We start from the raw sequence: 23,596 nt of genomic DNA on the forward strand, positions 1-23,596 counted from the left end.
CTGGAATTTTTTTTTTTTTTTCTTTTACTACCATGTTATTACTATTATTATAATTAATTATTATTGATACTTTCCCTTTAGTGTTACAGACATTATTCTTTCAGCTTAATTTATTACAGTTACTTTTACATGTCACAACTCCTCTTTGAAATGACAGCCATCCAAGTTAAAGTCTTTTCAACTTTAGTGAAAACACATAATGAGGCTGACACTTGGCTCATGTGGAATTAATCTGGTCTCTTGGTCATTTCTTCTGTGTCTCCTCCTGCAGTCTGCTCTGAAAAGAACATATCTGCAGCTGGGGAGAACATAAGATTAACTTCCGCCTCTCTGTGGCTTCTTGCCTCAGACCACACACCAAATAATTCCTCAAAGCATTATCCAGATTTGCTCAAAATTCACCATGCTTGCTTTATTCCTTCAGTTCTACCACACATGCATTTGTGGACTCTGCTTGCAGATGATTCTGCTTATGAAACAGGAAACACTTTGTAAAGATGAGGATTCGGAGACAAACACTATTGTAAAATATCTGTAATAATTTTTCTGTGGAACTGTTCCCTTTTATTTTTGCTGATTTTATAAATTTAAACAGTAGACCATAAAGGTAAACAAGATGTAACCTTTTGTTTCCAGCTGTACTCGGGACATAACAAGACTGATGTAGCTTTTAGTACAGACTGAATTGCAGTAACTCCTGTGTCAAAAATGAAATTAAAAAAAAAAAAAGGCAAACCCCAGTGCTTATATTTAGGAATATCTTTAGTGCTGTCTGAAGTATCAAATTCAATAATGCTAAAAAAAACTCCAACCAGCCACTGTGTGGATGGAGGAAGTATTAGTCAGCACTCTTATCTAGGGACCTCCAGACTATAATCAGTTTAAAACCCCTAGAAAAGGAATTACAGATGTCAGGATACCTCTGCTCACACACCACTGCAGACTCAAGTTGTATCTGTGATGATGAGCAGGAAAACCAGTACGTAAAACATCTAACTACTTCCTGTTACCTCAGTTAAAGTTGAGGTTACCAGGTGCTTCTCATTAAGACCTTAATGGTGATGGGAACGTAAGTTTGGTGTTTGAGTAAACTTCAGTCTGGCATTTTCTAATATTCATATGGTTGTTTTTTTCAACTAAATATTTTTTCATGGTAGTTTCAGAATCTTTCTGCTTTTCACAGTAACCAGTCATAAATATCTATGTAAGCTCTTCATTTATACATGTGTTTTGTGTGCCAAGCTATAGAAGTTCTACATGCAAAACTCCTGTTACAAACTCACAGACATAATAGAAGGGTAGATTGTATGATGATGCAAGTTATGTACGGCTTAAGATGAAGTTTCCGAAGAACCTGAAAGGGCCCTAATTGAAAAGTACGCTTACATTTTCAGGTGTAATAGTTGTGCAGCTATTTCTGTAAGCTCCTCTGAGACCTTTCTGTATTGATTTTATGATGTAAAAGCTCATGATGTGAAGCATCTTGAGAACATGTAGAAATTTGTGTCATTATTGCAGTATTTGGACACATTAGATTAATGTCTTCAGGAGGTCCATCACATGTGCTTTAGCTAGGAAAGGATGATAAATGTTAGAGACTTCCAGATATTTAATAATAATTTCAGAGTTTAGTTAAAGATCATATCTCATTCCGTTGTTCCAATAAATACCTTGCTAATGAATCGTGGTTAACATGACCTTGTAGCAGAGTTTTTTGCTGTTTCTTTTTTTCATTCCTTATCCAAATTATAGATTTGTTTTCTGATTTTGAAGGAGAGCTGATACTCACAAGTCATATGTCACAAGCCACTAAAAGTGTCAAAATCTTACAGCAGGCCCTTGGTGGTTTGTTAATCTCTCCTACTCCCACCCTCCCCCTCCCTTCTTTTTTAAAGGAAACAGGCTAATTCACTTAAATATAATGAGAGCCATGCTTGCCTACTTTTTAAACAGTATCAGCCGAAGAAAGATCTGTCTTATTTCTTCACCTCCTTTTCTTGGCTCCAACAATTAAACAGAAAGCTAAAAAATACAGGGGTTTATGGCAGAGCTATCTCATATGTCAAATGAGAAATGGAGGCTGCCATTTTCATAACAAAAATATACAAGTGCTATGGCAGGGAAGTTTTTCTTTTCCTTTTGTCTCTCCCTCCCCCCCCCCCCCCCCCCCCCCAAATTATCATCAGCAACACGCAAAAAATAAACCTCTATGTTAAATAGGGAGACCAGATGTATGTTTAACCCCTCACCCTCTTTTTTCTAACTGGCTTCCATTAGAAACAAAAAGTTAAAATATCTCCAAACAAAAATAACTGATATGGTAAGGTAAACTTTTCAACTGGATAAGGACTCTAGAAAAAGACAGTATTACAGAGTCCTATGTTAGGCCAACAGACTGTTTTAATGTAGTGGTACATTGATACTTGGAACAGTAACTCCATGTATGCTTTTGATAAGTAGTGGCAGAAAGTTTGTTGAGTTGCAGCAAAAATGAAAGCAAGGATTAGTTAAAATTCTTAAGTGTTAAAGAAAATCTAGAAATACGGTGCTACAGATCTGAGGTTTGCTTTTCAATGTTAGACTTTTTCTTCTCCACAGATATTAGCTAACCAAATCTTGAAATATGGCTGTGTTATTTTCCCCTTCCTCAAGAGAGGGAATTTTAGCAGAAAGTTTAAAGACCAGGATTTTCTCTCTTTTATCTTGATTCATGCTTATTCCACCAGAAATCCCTGAACGGATTCTTTATTCCTTATTTTATGTTCACAATACAAAGGATGATATTCATGTTCTTATAAAAATGGAACTTGCAGGGTAAGGTGTAATACTATTTAATTTGTATAGCATCATACGTCTCCAACATAGATGTAGATGTATGACAGATTAAGTGACAACTTTAAGACTAGATGAAGATACAGAAAGTATAAGAAAGTCTACAGAAGTGATTGAAAAGAAACAGCAGACAATTCTGTCTGAAGACAGATGTATTGGTAAATGTCCTCTCTTGGTAAAAATGTCAACCAGTGGAGTCAAGAAAATTGTCAATGTTTGAAAACGAGTTGCTCTTCATGAGCAAAGCTAAGAGCTGCTGGGAACCCATAAGCTATCTTTTGGAAGAGTTTGAGAACTGCATTTGTTTTATCATAAAAGATAAATGTTTTAAGTGCTGTTAATGTATTCACTATAGATAACAGCTGGAGAGTGTGTCCTTTTGGAAGTACACAGTCTGAAAACCAGACTATTTTGCGTATAGATTCTAAATTCCTAATTTTAGTTGCTTCCGTCTCATGTTGTTAAGCTTTTATGTATGAGTAAGGGTTTAGGAGAGATTTAACTGAAGAAAAGTTATTCACTCAGGAACAGAAGAAAGTTGCCTACAGAAAGGCAGGAGAAACATCTTTGACATTGAAAAAAATGAAGAGACTATTGCAAGCAGGGAATCACTACCAGAAGTGACTGGGTAGAGGAGAAACCCTCCAGCAACTTGTTCTAACTCTTCTGCTGAAGACTGCTAAATTTTGTGAGCTTATGTTAGCATCCCATAACTTGCCCCATCCCAAATCACACACCTTTGCTTTACTGCCTTAAATACAAGATTTCAGCTATCCTGGTCGATATTATCTGAAGCAAGTGTACACTGAAGTGTTTGGAGAGCAGCTAAGCTCTTATTTGGGGAAATCACATAAAATCAGGCTGGTATAGATTTATTATTTTTTTTACCCTTAGTAACAGGGATGTTCTACAAGAGAAAAAAAAAAAGGGGGGGGGGGGTGTATTAGAAGTGACGTTTGATATAAAATCATTTAGACTTTGAGCAGAGAGGATGAAGTTTTCACCATGTACCTAAGTGCAGCAGTCCAGGATCTCAGTTAATGCGTTCCTCGTATTTCTCTGAAACTGTCAATGTAAAGTAACCAATTTATTCGCACTGTGATTTCAATTGCTATCAAGAGTATCATTTCAGCACCTTACAAAAGTAATAATATCACTTTAGAACCTAGTCGAGGAGAAAATACCAGTTGACTTTATGAGTTGTGCCAATTCTGGAAAAATTGCAGATGTCAGCTTTACAGGAGGCTGAAATAGCCAAAGGAAAAGGTCAGTTATGGGATAAAGAGGAAGAGGAAATCTTCATGCCACAAGCTGCAGTGAGGAGGCAGGATCACTCTGAATTTTCACTATAAGCTCCTCATGTTTTGTGCTTTGCAACTACCTTAGAAATCTTGTCTTACTTTGTTTCAAAAGTAAAACATTAATATTGGAACTATTCGTACTGGATAGCTTTAGCAGACGGTTTCTGTGGAACTAGATTCTATGCACAGTATCAAGCACATCTTCACTACACTTCCAGAACACTCTCTCATCCACAAGATAGGCAGTTCCAGGTGGCCCCTCCCACCTACTAACATTCAGTGTACGACACTGAGATCTGTAGGTAGTTGGGGAGTGGTTTGTGTCTTTTGCCCTAGAGGAGGGAAGTTTTGCAAAGCCATGTAATAAGTGAACTTATAGTACCAAAAACCTCTCCATTCTTCACTGGCTTCTTTTAACATCGGCTTTTGGTGGACCACTTCAAAGTGGTTAGCAGGCCTTGTGTCCCAGGATCAGGAAGCAGCCAGCACTGCAGGGGAGCTCTGCTGCATGCGCAACCTCACCATGGGCATATGTTATACATGGCTGGTGTGTGTCTGTTAATTAAAAACGTGTCAAGTCACAGAAAAGCCGGACCAAGGAAGCATCCTGGGAACCATAATATAGCCTGTGTTATCACCAGCGCTGGTCATATAAATTTGTCCAGAAGTTTACCAATTTCAGTTAGTACCACGCAGGTTCGCTTACCATACTGTTTATCTGAAGTATGTTCCACAATGTCATGCCTGCAAGAGTTACAGATAATTCTTATTTTCTATTAAAATACATTCAGCAGCAGCACTACTCTTCCTGCTCTTTTGCCCAGTAGTATCCTTTGCTGTTCCCCAGCTTTTCTTCTTTAGAATCCACTGCCACAAGTATGTGTAGGAAGCAGTTAAATATAAAAAAGCTAATAAGGTGTTGTTTTTTTTTTCCCTCTCCTAAACTTAGATTGCCAAGTTCATTGCTAAACTGAGAACAGTGAGCTGAGACATACCCCACCATCTTCCTGTTGGTTTTGGATGTGAAGCAACTAGCTACATCCTCATGGGCTAATAATAAGCTATGTGTCTTGATGGAGAATATCAAGTCCTGTGTGGCACCCTGAAAACATAGCTGTCTTGCTTTTCATACCCAAGATTAATAGCTTTACTGTGACAATTTAATTTGAAGTAGTCCCTGTGGGTCTTCTGTTTGGCTCTATGTGGACATACTCTTTTTTTATAAGATACTTTCATTATCTTGCCTTTTCAGAGCAGCTTCTAGATGCCTGGTCTTAAACCAGAACTGTACAACATGTCCCAGACCTAAAAGAATTCCAAGATTGATGAAACTAGCAAACATGCAAAAAGACCTCCCATATGCGGCTTAGCAAAGGATGCCTTTGCCCAAACATCAAAAGAAATGTGAACTGTAGAAATGGGCCTGGTTTACAATGTGCTTGTTACTTGGGCAGTGTTGAAAGGTTGAAGTACTCTGCTAAGAGTGATGCTCAGAATACATACAGCTGATGTAGAAAAGGTGAATTGAAGCAATTTATCTTGTGGCGTTTTACTGTCATTAATTTGCATTAATTCAAGACTTTTTTTTGAAATTTGAGAGAAGAATATTGGTTTATGAAAGTTTTGTGGAATGAACTTATTTTCCCCACTTTCTTAAAGATGTTGAAATGCCAAAGCACTTTCCAATTAGAGTGAATATTGCATCTAACTTTTCTACAAAATCAAAGGCCAAAATAATGCCGGTTTAGATGAAGTATGACATTTTGTGGGAATTAGTTAGAAATATATAATAAAAATTGTCTATTTTTTTTTCTTTTTTGCTATAGTAATCTTAAGATTTCTCTTTCCCCTTTAAAAAAATATAATTTTTAGAAAGTTGAACTTAAAATTTAATTGAAGCCTGTTATTTCTGTAAGAAAATAAAATCTGTGATATTTTCAAATGAAATTATACTTGGTCATAAAAATTCTATCTATAGCTTACTAACTTCAAAATAGGAAAAGAACTGGAGAGCAAGGAAATAAATGCTCAGAAGAGTTGTAGTATTCATTTCCAAAATAATTAGGCCTTCACTGACGTGATGCTAAACACAGAGAATGACTGTGTTGTGTTTCACACAGGCGTGTGTCCAAGTTCTTGGTCCAGACAAGCAGTTTGACCATCTGTAAAGTGTCTAAGTTAATACTTGAGGCTCAAGGCACTGGTGTCTGTATGACTGAAAGAATAAACAGTTCCAGCTAGTCCTTCATAGCTTCAGTCCCTAGCAGTTATTGAGTTATTGAATTAGAAATACTTGAGAATGAAGGCATATACCCATAATGGCTTAACATTGTGCAGAGGACTGTCTCTTTTCATACGGAAACCTACCCATGGGTCATTATGTCTGTGTCCTACATATACAGGGAAAAGGGCTCTACCCTTTCCTCCTTGCTTCGTTCCCGAGTGTTGTCAATGGATTTAGGGTTAACATTAGGAAATGTGCTCCCCAAGCAAAGCATTGCTTCACCTGACTTTTTTAGAGTAGTGTTACAACTGCCATTTGCTCTGAATACAATGCAAGCTGAGCAACCACAACTTTTTTCATGAAGCTGATTCTTCTGTGTGCTAAACACACATTTGTATTTAGAACGGACTTTAGAAAACTGTTTTATGAGGCTGTGTATTTGCATTTGATATAATCCATACAGGTCTCTTGCTTCTGTTTTGAGGAGGGGTGAAAAGAATGTGTTGACAATTTTTTTGTTTTTTTTTTTCATATTGTGACAGATCTTTTCAGTGTTGTATTTCCCAAGGCTTTTAAGTATAATTTCACTTGTTTCTGCCATTCTAAGAAAGATATATCAACCAAAGCTATTTTTAGTGCTCCCCTGATACATCAAGATGTCACAGAAGTGTGGACTGTTGCACCTGATACATGGACATGGAGATAATGGGCAACACATGACATTTTTTTTATTCATATTTTCCTTTTACCATTTGTATGTCTGGCTCTAATCAGTGAGTTCTCTGTGAAATGTTGCAATTGAAAAAACTCTTTGCTCTTCTCTGATACGGACCTGAGGATTATAGGTGAAACTGCATTAAGAGGCTGCAGAGGTTAATTCCACCTGAAAGTTTCCAATACTATCCAGATCGGTTGACACTCTCAGCACACTTCATAAGCAGTCTGGGAGAAGATATCATTAGCAAAGCTTGAGTGCCCCACTCTTCCAGTCCTTGCACTATCTTCTCACATTTCAAACTCTTCCCAGGTGGTTGTACATTTTGCATGAGTTGTTTATGCATTCGAAAAAGTTTGTTGGTCAGCTGCACATGCTGTGTGGTATTTCTTTCTTATATACAAGGAAAGAGATTCTTACCTAGCCGACAAAAAATTAACACCTGAATAGACCTTTCTAAAAGCTTTCTTTTAATTTAAATTACCTAATCTTTCTTTTTTTTTTTTTAATAAAAGCTTGAAGTATTCTTGGTAGAACACCTGCATATATTGTACTTGTCAAGAACTTCCAAGGTTCTGTGATTACATTTTGCTAGTATAAGACTAGTATAAGAAATACTTTTCTCTGTGCTTTCCCATGAAAATTCCATATTAAGCCAGAAGCTTTCATTAAGAAAATCATAAACCTAATAAAACAGAAATGTTGTCAAGCTTGAAGTGTACTAAAAAAAAAAAAAAAATACTGATAAATCATTGCTCTCTCTTTAATAGAATCCTTGTATGTGTTACGCTAAAAAAAAAGAAAGCATAAGGTTTTCAAACAAAAGCAGTCTCAGGGCAATCATGTCTCGCTTAAGATTATTTTGTTTCAAACCAAACTCCAGTGAAATGGGTTATCTCCTATGCAAAACAAAGATTAAGATTACTTTGTTTCAAACCAAACTCTAGTGAAATCGGTTAACTCCTGTGCAAAACAAAGATTAAAGTGCAAGTACCTGCTTCCCTCTCTCTCTTGTTACAATGTTTTCTTACATTCCAACACCATTTTCTTTACTCTTTTTGAAGAGAAAAGCAGCTTTATGCTTTGGAGTGTGCAGAAACAAGTTGAGGAAGGGTTGGAAGGTCAGCCAGTGAGCTCGAAGTGTGGCAATTCACTTCTGTCTCACCTCATTCCTGCTTCTTCAGAGCAGCAGCACAATAATCTTTTAAATCTGTTTGATAAGGCTCATATGCTTGAAGCAACTTGGACATTGCTTGCATAGGAGCTGTCTTGACTTTGTCCATATGAGATCACAGAAAAAAGAAAAATCATAGGACACTCAAGGAATTTTCTAGGTTGCTAGATTTAATTACCAGAATTTCTAAGGAATTCTTTTGTACCAAAAATAATTGGATCATAATTTTTTTTAAGTGGATTAGATGCAAAAATATAATGTAAAACAGCCATTACATTGAGATATGATGTGGGACATTTTTAGCTGTCAAAATGTGCTTAGAAATGTATAACAACTGCCAACATGATACCGTGAATTGTGAAAAGGAAAAGACACAAGTTCGGCTATTTGCTGTTGCCAGTAAATGTCTACTTTTGTTTAGACATTATTCCTACAAAAGCCAAGATAAGACTGTGATTTGCCAATTGTTGCGTTGTGCTGTCCAACTCAGATTTTGAATTAAAATGCACATGTGCCAAAAATTATGTTTATATAATTTAGTATATTGTGTAATAAAAGTGTTAGGTAGTCAAGTTAATTAAATTATTAAATTTTGGCAGAGTGGTGTTAAATTGAGTTTATATTTAATATTAGATTTGGGAGAGTGGGTGGAAGGAGAGTTGAATTCTATTTCATATTAATTGAAACAGACTAAGCTGTTGATAATATAATGCCTGTAAATAGGAATTAACTGCTATGTAATAGCAGTTTTTCTAAGAAGACAACTTGGAAAGAGATTGATTTAAAATGGAATAGTCTAAAGTGGAACTTTGATTCCATGTAAATGAGAGTCTGTGTAGCTAACTTCCCTTTTGGACAGGTGAGATGATGCTGATCCCAGGAGAACAATGCACTGGGAAAAAGCTCTTTTAACTCACAGCAAAAGTAAAAAAAATTAGAGTTTCCTACCACCAAATCAGTGGTAGGAAGAGGCCCATGAGAATTAGCACTGTCTTCTCTCAAATAAGACTTTGGTTCTCAGAATGAGTGCAGCCTTTTCCTTTCTTTTGTAAATTAGAGTGCACATACCATTTAAAGGATCTCATTCTTTATATCAAAAACCTATTGTAGGTACTTGGGTAATTTTCTTGAGGTTAAATCTCACTCGGATGGAGGAGTTTGCAGGATCAGCTTTGGTTTCCTTGCAAGTTGCCCAGGCACTTTCAGTTGGACAAATTCTGCACACCCCAGCTATAATGAGTTATGTTTCTTGTTTATTTTTCCATTATCAAGATGACCAGTTACATGTTTCATAAGTAGATTTTGATCAAGAGTGTGGCAAACAAGCTCCATTCGTCCCTTGTTTAGTTTGACACCCTTCTTGGTGACACTTAATTAGTCATTGTCCGATCAGAGGAATTTGAGTAGCTTTTTGATTTTGTTTGTTTCTTCCATCCCATCAGTAAGTAGAGCAGTGTAAGATGCATCCTGAAACAGAACATGATGTGAAATAGCCATGCTGAAAAATTCCTTATTATGGGTAACAGAAGTTAAACCATTGCACCATTCTTAAATTCGTGTTGATTGTGCAATGAGAAATGACAATGTTCTAAATTAAATCAGCAAAAGAGAGGGAGGATTGAAATTTTAGCTAGGGATATCTCTAAACTTTGAAGATGAAATTAAATGTTATTCTAGGAAATAAGAAAGTAAGTTGAAAATAGAGAATAGAACGTATTTAGGCCAGTTTGAAATAAAACTCTGAAAATTAACAACGGCAGCTGTAAAGGGCCTGTGCTGTCAATGTACATGTATACTGCTCTTTCTTCCAAGCATTAGCTTTGTAGTTTGGGCTTCACTGAATAAAAATGTTGAAAGAAAATTCAAGTTATAGAAAGTTTTCCACATAGACAAAAATACCAGCCTTGTTCCTTTTTGAATGATTTGTATAAACACTTGCAACAGTTCAATCCCAAAACGTTCATTAAAGTCAATGTCTGCTAAGCTTCACAATTTCTGTCTTTCCAGTGAATATTTCCAGTTGTTGCAAACTAGGCAACTGGGGCTTTTGTTCCCTTTTACTCAGTATATTTTGCTGTGGCAATAAGCAAGTAGGCAGATAAAGGTATTTTAAAGTATTTTCTGTTGTTCGAGTCAAGCTAAACCTTGATAGCGTCTGCCTAACCACTGTTGGGACTAATGAATAGCAATGGAGCCTGGCATTACAAAGTGCACGAAATCATCAAAGGTAATAAAATTGAGATCAGACCAAAGCAGCATCTGGGAGTGAAGTTTTAAGTAGCAGAGAGGAATGTGTACTAATTATTGCACTGTTAATATGTCGCATGTGTTGGTTGAGTAGAGATGGTGTGACTAAGGGCAGGCAGTAGCACAGCCAGTAGCCCTGGATTTTATCCATCACAGATTCTGTATTAAATCTCCAGCTGCTTTATAACTTTCCTAATACGACATATTCCCATGCAAAACCTGTCTGTCCAGCTGAGCACACCACTTCTTTCAGATGTCACCAAATTTATGTAACAGCCTAGGACCATTTGGCTTCCTGCTAAACTGGATTGAAAGCTTAGAAGAGACAGCTGGACAATGTTTCACTGCTACTAAAATATTTGCATTGTATACATCAGACACTCAAGTTCATCCATGTGCTTTGATGGTTTCTTTCCTATATATACAGGAGGAACATTTAGCTGAGATGATACTGTAACACTGACTTCAAACACAGCATTCCAAGGTGTCATTTATCCTTAGAGGAGGCTGTTCTTCAGTCTGTTCTTCATTTTTATAGATCAGGAGACTTTGGAGAAAGTATTGTTTTCTTTTCCGTACAAGGTGCGCCAAAGAAATACAGAGCAAGCACAATTCACCAGCCAAAGAACCTCTTCATCCTGAATTTTGCATGTTTTTTTAATTTGAAATATTAAAGCTGTGAAATTAAATGTAATACTAATCAACCTGTTGAACAGAATAACATTTACAATTTGTACTTCAGATTTTCAAAGCTATAGCAACATAAACTAATGTTCTGGAAGCACAGGAAGCAATAAAAGTCCTGTAGTGCTTTGAATCTGATGTAGTGGGATAACATAATCAGTTTACATGTCTGCATGAGAAATAGTCTTGAATATTAGCTGGAGTAATAGTGTGGTAACTGGAGCCATAATTTTTCCCTATGAAGTGTTCCATATTTCAGGCTTTTGCCATCAATATCTGTTTAAAATGTAGAAAATTCACTTGGTAGCATAATTGCTGTTTGCACCATTCCCAGTTTATGGCCTATTCTGCTTCCAGACTTCCTTGGGCTGTCTGATATCAATGAAAAATCATAGGAATATGACAGATGTAAAGGGAATTTGCCTTTTACACCTAGTAGCCCTGTGAAGCTCTCACAGAAAGTTTTCATTTCTCATGTCATTCTGAAGGTTGTCTTCATGTTAGGGAAACATTATAATTGTTTATAAGTAATATGAAATGGAATTTGTTTATTGAGAGCAATTGTAGGATGTGGTGTCAGATACTTCATGAATAGTCTGCTAATGCAGATGTCAATCCGTGATGAAAACATTTGGTTAGAGTTAGTGAAAAGTAGTTAGTGAAAAGTAGAGAAGCATTGAAAAACCTGAGAGTCACCATCTCTTTGACCTGAGAATGGAATTGTGTTTATGATTTGATCAATAGTATTCATCAGGAACAGTCACATTTTGCTGTGACTACTGTCACAGGGCCATCGAGAAAGAAGGCAGCGGGGCACCAGCCACCAGGTAGATTATGGTGCTCTGGATTTGCCCTGTGATATTCAGGTTTTTCTCACCCCAGTCGTAAACTATCCAATGACCAGATGCTTCGCGCTAAAGAATTTACATTTGAAAAGGGAAAAGGGAAGTGTGCTGTATCTCCTGTAGGCTTTGTTCATTCTCCTGTACATTATTTTTGTCAGGAATCTGACAAATCAGGAACTTGATTAGTTTTTTCCTATTCTAGTTTCACTCTCAAACTCCACTGCTGAGAATGTCTGATTTTTTTTTTTTTCCCCCCAATTCTGTAGATTTTGAAAACTATCTCACCACTATCTTTTTTGCTCTGTAGCATATTTTATTTTGGACTCAAATACCCACTTCTCTGGTAGCAGTGGCCTGGTCAGCCTCCTTGGTGCAGAATGGGAACACTTTTGAAATCTTAAAATGTTTCCTGGGCTAGAGGGATGGTTTCCCACCCAGCTCTCAGTAGCAGTCATATATTTATCCATGGAATCCCCATATGACTTTGTGGGTGGTAATGTGTAGAGGGCAGCTTCCCCACCACAGCAGATTTCCTCAATACAGATTTATTTCTCTTTTGCTCTGCCGTTTACAATCTTAATCACTGTTAAACTTAGGCCTGGTGTTTGTAGGCCGATATTAACTGTATGAAGAAATAGCCTATATTGAACCTTATAGCTCCTTGGATACCCATTTGTTACTTTTGTCTTTAAAATTGGATAATTATTTTTAAAGTTTCCTCATCCTGACTAGAGGCAGAATAGAAGTACAAAATCCTGGCACCCAGACTTTCATTACAAACTCTGGCCTGAAGGCAAATCGGTGACTCTCCAAGGGTTGAAAACCTCAGCCATGCAGAAAGCAAAGAACCAACAAAAGCGGAGTCCTCTGGCTGACTTCTATAGATGAGAGCACTGCAGTGCTCTGTGTACATAGCAGGGGGCAGACAGCAATCAACTTTTGGCATTTTTTTGTGCTCTGAGGTCAGCAGTCCTTTGAAATTCATGGCACAACAGTATGAGGGCAGCAGGGTCATCCTGAAATTGATAAATACCAGTTTGAAAGTGTCTTCCATTGGATAAAGACTGTCCAGAACCGGACTGAGTGTCACATATCCTGCCCTGTTAGCTTGTGAGCTGAATCCAGGAATTTCACATGTGTACTTGTCTTTTGTTATTGATATGCTCCAAGGGGCTGAGAAAAGACTGTTGATTCCAGTCCAGTAGATAAAGATCTGAACTAAATTAGAAGATGCCTTTTTGGCAAATGTAGCTTATTCTCTTCCTTTGAGGGAATATTATTATATTGTGGGGGGAAAGGGAAATAGTAAGGCATGGTTCATATATCCTGCCCTCACTTGAGACCTAGGGTGCAAGAGGCATTTAATGCACACTGTGGGCTTCCATTGCAGCCTTGTCCAAAGGCAGCTGGAGACAGCATGCAGCTACCCCTCCTTCTTTTATAAGGTTCATGGAGTACCGCTATTCCACTCTCATCAAACTCATAGGGCTTAAGAAGACTGTAGGCATCAGTATGTTAAGAGCTTTCCTTCATTTCATGGAGCTCACTGGACATCTCCTACCTACAGGACAAGTCTATTTTTAAAACAGTAGTTTTTAACAATATTATAGGATGATGTATGGGGTGGCAGAGAATGAATTAAAAGCAGCTCTGAGGAAAAGGACTTGGGGATATTGATTGATGAGAAGCTCAGTATGACCTGACAATATGTGCTTGCAACCCAGAAAACCAACCATATGCTGGGCTACACCAAAAGAAGTGTGACCATCAGGTTGAGGGAGGTGATCCTCCCCCTCTGCTCCACTTTTGTGAGATCTCACCTGCAGTTCTTCATCCAGCTGTGGGTCCCCAAGATAAGAAGGATGTTGGAGCTGTTGGAGCAAGCCCAAAGACTATCATAGGGCTGGAGCACCTCTTCTGCGAAGACAGGCTCAGAGAGTTGTGGTTGTTGAGCCTGCAGAAAGAAGGCTTCAGGGAGAATTTGTAGCCTTCCAGTACCCTAAAGGGGTGTACAAGAACTCTGGAGAGGGACTTTTTACAGGGGCATGTAGGGACAGGACAAGGGGAATAACTTTAAATTGAAAGAAGGTACATTTAGGCTAGATGTAAGGAAGAAATTCTTTACTGTGGGACAGCAGTGAAGAACTGGAAAATGTTGACCAGAGAAGTTGTCGATGCCTATCCCTGGAAATGTTCAAGACCAGGTTGGACAGGGCCTTGAGCAACCTGATGTAGTGGAAGGTGTCTCTACCTATGCCAGGGAGGTTTGAACTCAATGATCTTTAAGTTCCCTTCCTTTTTTTTTTTTTCCTTTTTTTTTTCCCAGAAAAAAAACCTCTTGAGTTGTTTTTCAAGGGACATAAGGTCTTAAAGGCAGGTTTTAGCAAAAAAACTGGTACCCGGAGATTTCTGTCCCACATAGTTGGCCACATCTGTCCATTACATATTCTTTACTGCGAGGCATCAATTGAAGAAATGGAATGCTTTGCCACTGGCTGTTATCAGGCAAAAAAATTCAGCAGTGTAGGGATCTACTGCTGGTTTGGAAGAAGGAAGACTGCTCTTAGTGATCTGACTGCTTTGAGATCCTTCTGCTCATTCCATTCTTTTTTTCCTTTTTGACTCATCCACGCAACTTAAAAGCAGATTATTTTAAAATCATAGGGTATAATTATTCTCTTCTTTAATATTCATTTTACATCCAGGGAAATAAATACAAAATGGGACAAATTTTAACATTTATTTTCCTAAAGGGCATAATGTCAGAGTAATCTGGTATCTTTCTTCGATGAGTGTTTTTTCTTGACAAGGAAAATAAATAACATCTATCTGGCTAAACCTCAGGAGAACTGATACATTTTCAGTGCTTTCAGTAGTAAACTGGACAACAACTAAATTAAATTTGGTGGTGTGACATTGAGAAATCTCAAAAATATATAGCAATAGCAGCATATAGACAGTATTTGATAAGATCGGGGAGGAAATTTGATAGTTTTGAAAGCAAGACATATCATTACAGGCTAGTAACGAGAATATATATTACAGGCAACTATCAATTAATCTGAAAGCAGGATTTTTGGCATATAGCTTCCTCACAGAATGAATAAGAACTTCTAATGTGATGCAGCCATAAAAAATACCAACACATGTCTCTAGTATTCTGTATTGGAGAGTTCCTGCAAAGGTGGAGGGAGCAGTTGTAGTTCCATTCTGGCACTGTTAAGAGCTCATTTGAAATAAAATGCATTATTCTAGTTGAGAAAAAATGGAAATGTAGCTGAGGTAGATATGAATCTGTGGAGAGCTCTGCAATGGAGAGAAACAGCTTTACCAGAGAGGCTGAAAAAAAAATACAAAAAAATGCTTAACCAAGAAAAAAAAACACTGAGAGAAAAAGAGACAAGATGACTCTTTAAACTAGAAGAAAATACTCATACAGAAGAAAAAGGTAAAAACTGACCCTTATAAAATGTTGCTGGAATTTGTATTTTTTAACACTACCATACAGGAATTTTTGACTTGCACTTTCAACAAAAAATAAGCAGGCATTAAGGTTTATAAGTTTGTGGAATGGGTATATGATGCAGTTGCTTTACGTGACAAGTAGCTCAGCTTTACTAACCCACTGCATATTACCATGATTTAAAGCATCCAACAGGAATATTTAATTTAAAAACAATCATTTTGCATTTGTTGGTTTTAGTCATTTTGTTGTTTCTCACTGCTCGGTGCACTCCTCTTTGCTAACCACAGAGTATCTGCAGATTTGTATATGTGTTATGTGGCTTAATGAAGAGTTATTCAGATTTGTAATTTTTCCTTTTTGGTATTGCTAGAAAATGGTGGAAGATAAGTTAGTTATTTACAAGATAATCATTTACATATGGCTTTTGTCAAGCCACATTTGGAAATAAATTAGCATGACCTAAAAAATTCAAGCCCAACAGTTTAACATTGTTTTGTTAGTTAAATTACACCAAGTGACATTATGTTGGAAACACAGAGCAATTTGTCAAAACATGCTTTGCATTTAGTATGAACTAAATTATTAAGTAAAAGAACTTTATGCAGTTACTGTACTAAACTGATTGTTTCTGATTACAGCTTTTTAAAAGTAGTAGAACTCATCTTCAGACATCTTACTAGTAATCATTGATTTCTTTCATGTTACAAATTTTGTTATCTTTCAAATTTCTAATACCTCTTAACTTTGAATGGATGACTTATTGACATAAGTTGAATAAATCGTAATGAATAAATAATAATCATAAATATCAAAAATTTTGCCTGCTAAACCTCTGGTGCAGAATGTTTCATCCATGTGCTTTATAATTCAATTGTTTGATACCTAACTTCAGCAAGTGTACTACTTCATCAAAAGAGGTTTGTCCAGCAGGTCAAAAGAGGTGATCCTTCCTCTCTACAGTTATGAGACTCTTACGAGGTTCTTCTTGGAGTACTGTGTACGGTTCTGATGTCTTCAACATAAGAAGAACATGGAGCTGTTGCAGCGAGTCCAGAGGAGGGCCATGAGGATCATCAGGGGACTGGAGCACCTCCTGTATGAAGACAGGCTGAGGAAGTTGGGGCTGTTCAGCCTGGAGAAGAGAAGGCTGCGTGGAGACCTCATAGCAGCCTTCCTGTATCTGAAGGGGGGCTACAAAGATACCGGAGAAGGACATTTCATCAGGGACTGTAGTGATCGGGTGAGGGATAATGGGTTAGAACTTAAACAGGAGAGATTTAGATTGGATATAAGGAGGAAGTTCTTTACTGTAAGGGTGGTGAGGTGCTGGAATGGGCTGCCCAGGGAAGTTGTGAATGCTCCATCCCTGGCCGTGTTCAAGGCCAGGCTGGACAGGGCCTTGGGCAGCATGTCTAGTGTGAGGCATCCCTACCCATGGCAGGGGGTTTGGAACTAGATGATCTTAAGGTACTTTCCAACCATAACCTTTCTATGATTCCATGATTTAACATCATGATTATAGTGTCAGTCTTAATAATTGATTATTTTTTAATTAAAACAACTCTAAAGCTACAGATTTGTATTTTTTTGCCATTTATATACTAAAGAGAGACCGGGTAGATGGTTTAATAATGGGGAGTGCTGTAGTATTGTCTGGAATAATTGCTTGATCAACTTCCATGATTCAAAACTGTCATGGCTTAACATTAGGCAGCTAAGCTGTATATAGTGCTCAATCCCCCGCCCAGTGGGACAGGGAGAGAACTGGAAAGGTAAATGTGACGAAACTCGTGGTTTGAGAGAAAAACAGTTTAATAATTTAAATTTTTTAAAAGTTAATAAAAAGGAAGGAAGAAAGAAATCAATAAAGGGGAAAAGAAACCCAAGGAAAACAAGTGCTAGATTAAAAATAAACAAAACAAACAAACAAATTACCCAAGGGAAAAAAGAAAAACGACAAAAACAAAACAAAACAAACAAAACAAAACCACCAAAAAAAAATCCCACAAAAAAACCCCACAGTTGCTCACGACTAACCAATCAACCAGTGTCCAGCTGGTCCGCAGGTGATGGCATACCTAGCCACACACTCTCCAACCCAGTTCTGTTGTTGAGCATGGCACCGTATTGTGTGGGATAACTCTTAGGTCATCTGGGGTCAGCTGTCCCAGCTGTCCCCTCCCAACTGCTTGTGCACCCCTAGCCTGCTCACAGGTCATGTGGTGTGTGAGGTGCAGAAAAGGCCTTGGCTTTGTGTAAGCACTCCTCAGCAATAGTTAAAATGTCCCTGTATTATCAACGCTGTTTCCAGGACAAATCCAAAACACAGCTCCACACTAGCTACTATGAACAAATTTAACTCTACTCCAGTCAAAACCAGTTCAAAACCCCGTGTTTTATTTAGACTTTTCTACATCCTACTACAATCAAAGTAATATCTGTTTATATATCTAAGAGTTAAAAGCTCCATCAGTAAATACTGAGGAGGCATAATATTATAAAGGGATAGTGGCATGTAGGGTTGAAAGAAATTCAACATTGATTTTAGTGGAAGCAGATTTAGCACAAGAATGAACTGTTTAGATTTAGGCCAATCTTAAATGTAACTGTGCATTTATCTTATTTCCCACTCTACTGGCACAAATAAAATATTACTGCAATAAGCAAGGAAAATAATGATGCCTTGGTTGTTGTATGATGAACTGTAAATGTTCTTGTGTACTACAATATCTACTGATTCTGCAGTATTCACTAAGCTCTGATTTTTATTATCCATGATGTTTTCAGGGACCTGAGCTTTTTTTCAAGTAGTAGATTGTTTCCAGTGTTGGCAAGACTTCCAGGATGTAAAGTGAAAGTATTTTATGTGGAGAAGTCAGAGAGCAAACTTGAGATTTAGCTATAGCTGACACATCTCTACTAAAATTGCTGTCACCACTGCATTTGCCAGCTCTGGTCATGGCTCACAGGGAGAAAAACTATAAACTTCAGCCATTTTGTGCACCTATTTTCGGACACTGCATTTCATAATTGCATTTCACAATTCTTTTCAGCAAAGCCAGCCAAATGTTTCATTGCGATCTCTTCTTTATTAATGAAGTGTCTCAGTACAGACAAATTTTTTGATGATGCACTTGTGATGTATTTGCAGTTAGTCTGTGAGCATGCTGTGTGAATACACTTCAGCCTTGTGCAGAACTGCGCATTGCAATATAGTCCATCAATTTCAGTTTTCAGTATTTATTTTCTTTTACAGGAACTTGATGATGTTTCTGTTTACTTTAATATATATATACTAAAAAATCATTCGTTTGGACAACTGGCAGAAATTTCTGTGGTGTGGAGCGAGTTGCAAACACCTGCATTAATGAGCTTAATGTTAATCAACTAGATTATTACTAGTATATATTATTTATTATCTTTAGGGATATATCAATGTAAATATATTTATCATCTGATGTCACCAAAACTAAATCATATTTTTGACAGATGTTTTCTAAAAGTTGGCTAAACACAGCTGAGCTGAAAAGTGAAGAGCTCGGAATACTTTCTGAAATAATCTGTCTCTGGTTTTAGCTGTTATTTCTTTTGTTTGACCTGCCTCCAGATGGGAAGTAGCTTAGACAAGATCTATCCATTAGACAACATTGACATCTGTCTTGTGGGTAGAAATATGAGAAGGGAAGATGAATGGTGTCTCATGCCTGTGCTGAAATGCATCAAATTTTAAGAGAAGCAAATTCACCCTGTGCCCTTGGATTACAAGAACTGTTGACAAGAGGTCACCGTAATTTTGCTCGCATGTAGAATCCTGTAACTTTTCTTTTTCTACAGCATTCTCTGGATCAGAAATATTAATAACTAGTTTGCTTTATACATGTTCAGTATAATTTGAGTGTATGAACAATTTGATATCTATGCAGCAATTTGACTTCTGATAGGAAATATACCAGGGATTTCACATCCAGTTACAGGTAGTTCAGAGTTTGGAAGTACATTTCTAAATTATATATGAAATGTTCTCTCTATATAAGAAGTCTTCATAAATAGTATTTCAGTAACTAACATTCATACGGTTGGATCTGTTTTTTTTGCATCAGAGACAGAGTGAGGTATACATGTGTATACAGTGATACATATGTTTAATACCTGTGCAAAAAAATACATGTGAAATAAACCTTTTCCTACGTGCGGTAGGAACAAGATGAATGTAGATACTGGCAAGTGTGTAGATAAAGATGTGACCTCTATCAGTTCAGTTTTGTAGCTGAACTTAAAAGTAATTTGTTTTTTCTGATGTCTTTTAAGTAAAGGAGCATGTTGAATTGTTCACAGCAACTCAGTCCTTACAACCAGATGCCAGTTTCTAAGTACTATCTGAAGACACAAGAAGACTGGAAAAAAGTGGAAACAATACTGGTCAACTGGACAAATGGTCCATAAAAAGATAACGTCAAATGCCAGACAGTAGCTAAGCACTGAGAAACAGAATGAGTCAAAAACAAAGGGTGAGGTTTATCCTGGAGAAGAGACAAATTATTTCTTCACTATGGTATTGCAGAGCTGTTAAAGCTAGCTTTAAACTAGCTAGCAGCAATCAAGCTACTAATCTGAATCACTGTAGAGCCAACACATTGCTTGCGGAGCACCTAAACTCTGTGGTGCCAATACTGTCATGCTGAACACAGTGAAAGTACAAAATAAGTGACAGTTCCTCTGAAAAAAGTGATGTCATTAAACATGTTATTTGCTTGGGTTTTATATTTTATCAGATACAGTGTGAAGCCTCTAAAGGCATTCCATTCAAATCAAATGGTTTAAATAAATCAGCACAGGTTCCTAGCCTGTGAGGGAGCCTGTGACAGAGGCAGGGCTGCTCTTTCAGATCCTGAGTTGTCTTAACAAACAGACAAATCATGTTCTTCTGGAAAAAATTTCTGTACTGCCTCAACAGTTGCAAAAACTGTAGTTTTTTTTCAATTGGTCTGGTAAGTGATGTTACACACGTTTCTCTAGTCACAGACTCTAATGAATTCCAAGGATTTCAGAAGAGCTGTTTTCAGTTTATACTGTGGTATTTTCATTTCTCCCTAGCAGGAAAACTTCTACCTTCAGCACCTACACATGTGATTATGCATGTTGTTTCTGCACATCATACATATGTATGACAGAATTTTATTGTCACAGATGTTCAAAAAACTGTATTTGAAACCAATGCTTGTTTGAAGGAAATAAGCGCCAAAATTAGTTTAGTTTAAGTATTAAGTCAGTATTCACTGTTTTAGCCTCGTGTACCAAGAAGTAATTGTAGATGTGCTGCTTTGTTTACAATGCTGATTCATTCTGTGGTTTCAGGCAAAGCAACAGAAGGAGAGTGGGGAAAAATCTTAAAGTGTTAAGATGGCAGAATCGGGCACACTTATCTCAAAGGAGCAAACACTAAATTTTGATATTAAATTAAAGCATATACAGCATATGGAACTGAATTTTTCACAGCAAATCCTACAGCCAGTAAATGGCCTATATGTATACTTCCAATGTCCCCACGCACATATAGTTTATTTCCACCACCCTCATTTATTTTTCTTGTGGTAGATGAGTGGTCACAAACTAGCAAAAAATGTTCAGTGATCTCAGGTCAGATATTAAAGCATTTCTTGTAAATGCTGCAACTGTATGTGGCAATTCAAAGCTCCTAGGAAACTTTTGTTACAATTCAGCTTTTCTGTGATGTATTTTCTTTGAACTTAGACTGCAATAGGGAAGATGAGGAAAAGGCTCTACTGATATTTGAAAAACATCAAAGGCTTAAGAAACCAAACATGTGAGACAGATGCTTTCCTTAACCTGAGCTGTATCTCATTTCAACATCTTTAGCAGCATATACAGCTTCATGATTTGACAGAATTACTATTTTGGTGCTTATTGATGTGAAAATATGATACAGTAGGAAACACTTGTTTCTGAGGGGAAATTTTTCTTTTTACAACAATTCTAACCTAAAACCAAGAAAGAAAATAAATAGAAGAAAAATAAAAAGTAAATAGTAAATTGCTAATATACAGCAAATCTTAGAAATCTTAACTGTATGGAAAGAGCAATAGCATCTCTTATAACATGTATTGCAGCCTATTTATTTCCTACAGTGAATGCTGCAGAGAGAATAGTAACTTCCAGTTTGAGCATAGCTAATATTTGGCTAATCCTATATCCCAGACAGGCATTAGTCTTGGTGTAGACAATCTTCATTTTTTCTTTGATAGCTGGTACTTTAGCCTGATCAGGTTTTTTTATTAAAGTGCTTTCATCCATAATGAATTTTCCTGTCTTCAGCTTTTACAATTTGATCTCTTCTGCACCTCTGAGAAGAAACCTCCACACAGATATAATCCTAAAAGTGAGCAAGGCTTGCCAATATGATAGTAAAAGCAAATCCTTCATAACCTAGGCCCAACTTTAGACTTCATTTCTGACTTTTGATTTGGAAACAGTAGGGGAAAGGGAATTTGGGTCTCCTCATTCCTGCATTTGGATAGCTTCAGCTTCTTTCTCCCTGGAACTCCTGTATTACCAGCTTCTAATTTCTGATATTTTTTCTTGAAGTAAAAAAACAATGATCGTAATGACATCTAATAAATTGGCTAATTAATATAAAATAAATTGTTTAATGAATGCTGCCCTTTACTGTGTCAGCTCTAGGGTATGCATAGATCTACCCTGTTTACATTTAAAGACAACTCCTAAGATCAAGCATTAGAGAGGCCTGTTAGAGCAGAAAAAGCTGGGTCATATCCCCACTTCTGCTTTGTAACCACAAATTTGTTACAGTATTTTACACACACTGCTTTCCATTTGTAGACCTTGTCTAAAATACTCATTTCTAAATTTTCCCAGCTTTCTGTTTCATTCAGAATATGATATACCACTGGGATTTCCTTATCTTGTTTAAACTAAAAATGGGCATGGACTACACCTGTCAGTTTTGCTTTATTCTATTATAGTTAAAGTAGCAGCTTTTAATCATTACCAGTAAAATTAGTGCCACAATAGTGTTTACATCTCAAATATGCTTCTAATTTTCCCAGTCAAAGGCAAATTGTTGGTGATATCTTAATGTTTTTTTTAGGTAGCTAATGCCAAAATGCTAGGTTATGATCTTGATCTGAATATTTCCCAGATGTGTGGTAAGGTGAAAGGTGGAACAGCTAACAGAACTTGACTTCCTATCCATGTTAGTCTAAGTTAAGTGATTTCTAAGTCAGGCGTAATTAAAGAATGAAACCCCAGAAGCCTTCACCTTCACAATTGCTTGAGATGAAAGCTTAGCGCTTGGGTGGATGTAACATAATCCACATGTTGGAAGAGAAATCAGAATCAGCTGTCACTGTCTTCTTGCATGTTTTCTAGTGCCTTATTAGCCACCTTCTTGTCAAAAGTCAGTGATCTTCTGCAAGCTTAACGCTCCTAATTCATTTACAGTGGAATCAAGACCAGATTCTGAATCTGATGCCAGTTGTACTAGAGTGGCTTCCACTTAGGTTTCAGTTTGCACAGGGAAGATTAAGTTTTGGAAGAGACTGTTGATGGAGATGAATTCTAATGATTCTCAAACATGAAGTCAGTCAACTCTTTACCAGGACAGACACATCAGAGTTAACAAAGATACCAAAAAGGAGAAATAGAACAACTTAACAAAACTTTGAATTTGTCTCTGGGGTTTGGACCAGATGACCTCCAAAAGCCTTTTCCAACATAAATTGTTTCTGAATTGAAAAGGCATCTACAAATATTTTCTATGTCCCACAACACTGGAAATGTTAAGCTGGAAATCAGTGGTTGATATTCAGATCTTTTAAGGTAATTAGGAAAGCTTGCTCTCATTAGATACTGTAACCTCAGTAGATAAAACACTGACATAGGATTTAGATAGCTCAGTCCTCTTTCAGGCTTAGCTATTTTTCTGCTAGGTCACTACTGGAAAGCTATCAGTGTCGTGATTCAACAGTGTTTACTCACTTCTCAAACTGATCTTACTGGCTCTAACAGTCCTGGAATGTGGGTCATACTCACTCTGGGTATTGTAACATGTACACAGATATAAAGGGGAA

The 23,596-nt window shown here is 37.1% G+C and overlaps 1 protein-coding gene and 1 long non-coding RNA gene across 2 annotated transcripts in view; one reads left to right on the forward strand and one right to left on the reverse strand.

Annotated features, from left to right (window-relative positions):
- The window catches only part of FGF10 (fibroblast growth factor 10), a 61,688-nt gene that overhangs the window by 11,727 nt on the left and 26,365 nt on the right, over positions 1 to 23,596 (forward strand). The gene's annotated exons all lie outside the window — the stretch shown is intronic.
- Positions 15,307 to 23,596, reverse strand: part of LOC134165222 (uncharacterized) — a 47,336-nt gene continuing 39,046 nt past the window's right edge. Inside the window, exon 3 of the long non-coding RNA XR_009965440.1 lies at positions 15,307 to 15,361. This is a non-coding gene — a long non-coding RNA (uncharacterized LOC134165222). The remainder of the gene's footprint in view (positions 15,362 to 23,596) is intronic.

Source organism: Pezoporus occidentalis, unplaced genomic scaffold, assembly GCF_034315485.1.
Source record: "Pezoporus occidentalis ecotype Australia unplaced genomic scaffold, CSIRO_AGI_Poc_V1 ctg234, whole genome shotgun sequence".
Classification (NCBI taxonomy): Eukaryota; Metazoa; Chordata; class Aves; order Psittaciformes; family Psittacidae; genus Pezoporus; species Pezoporus occidentalis.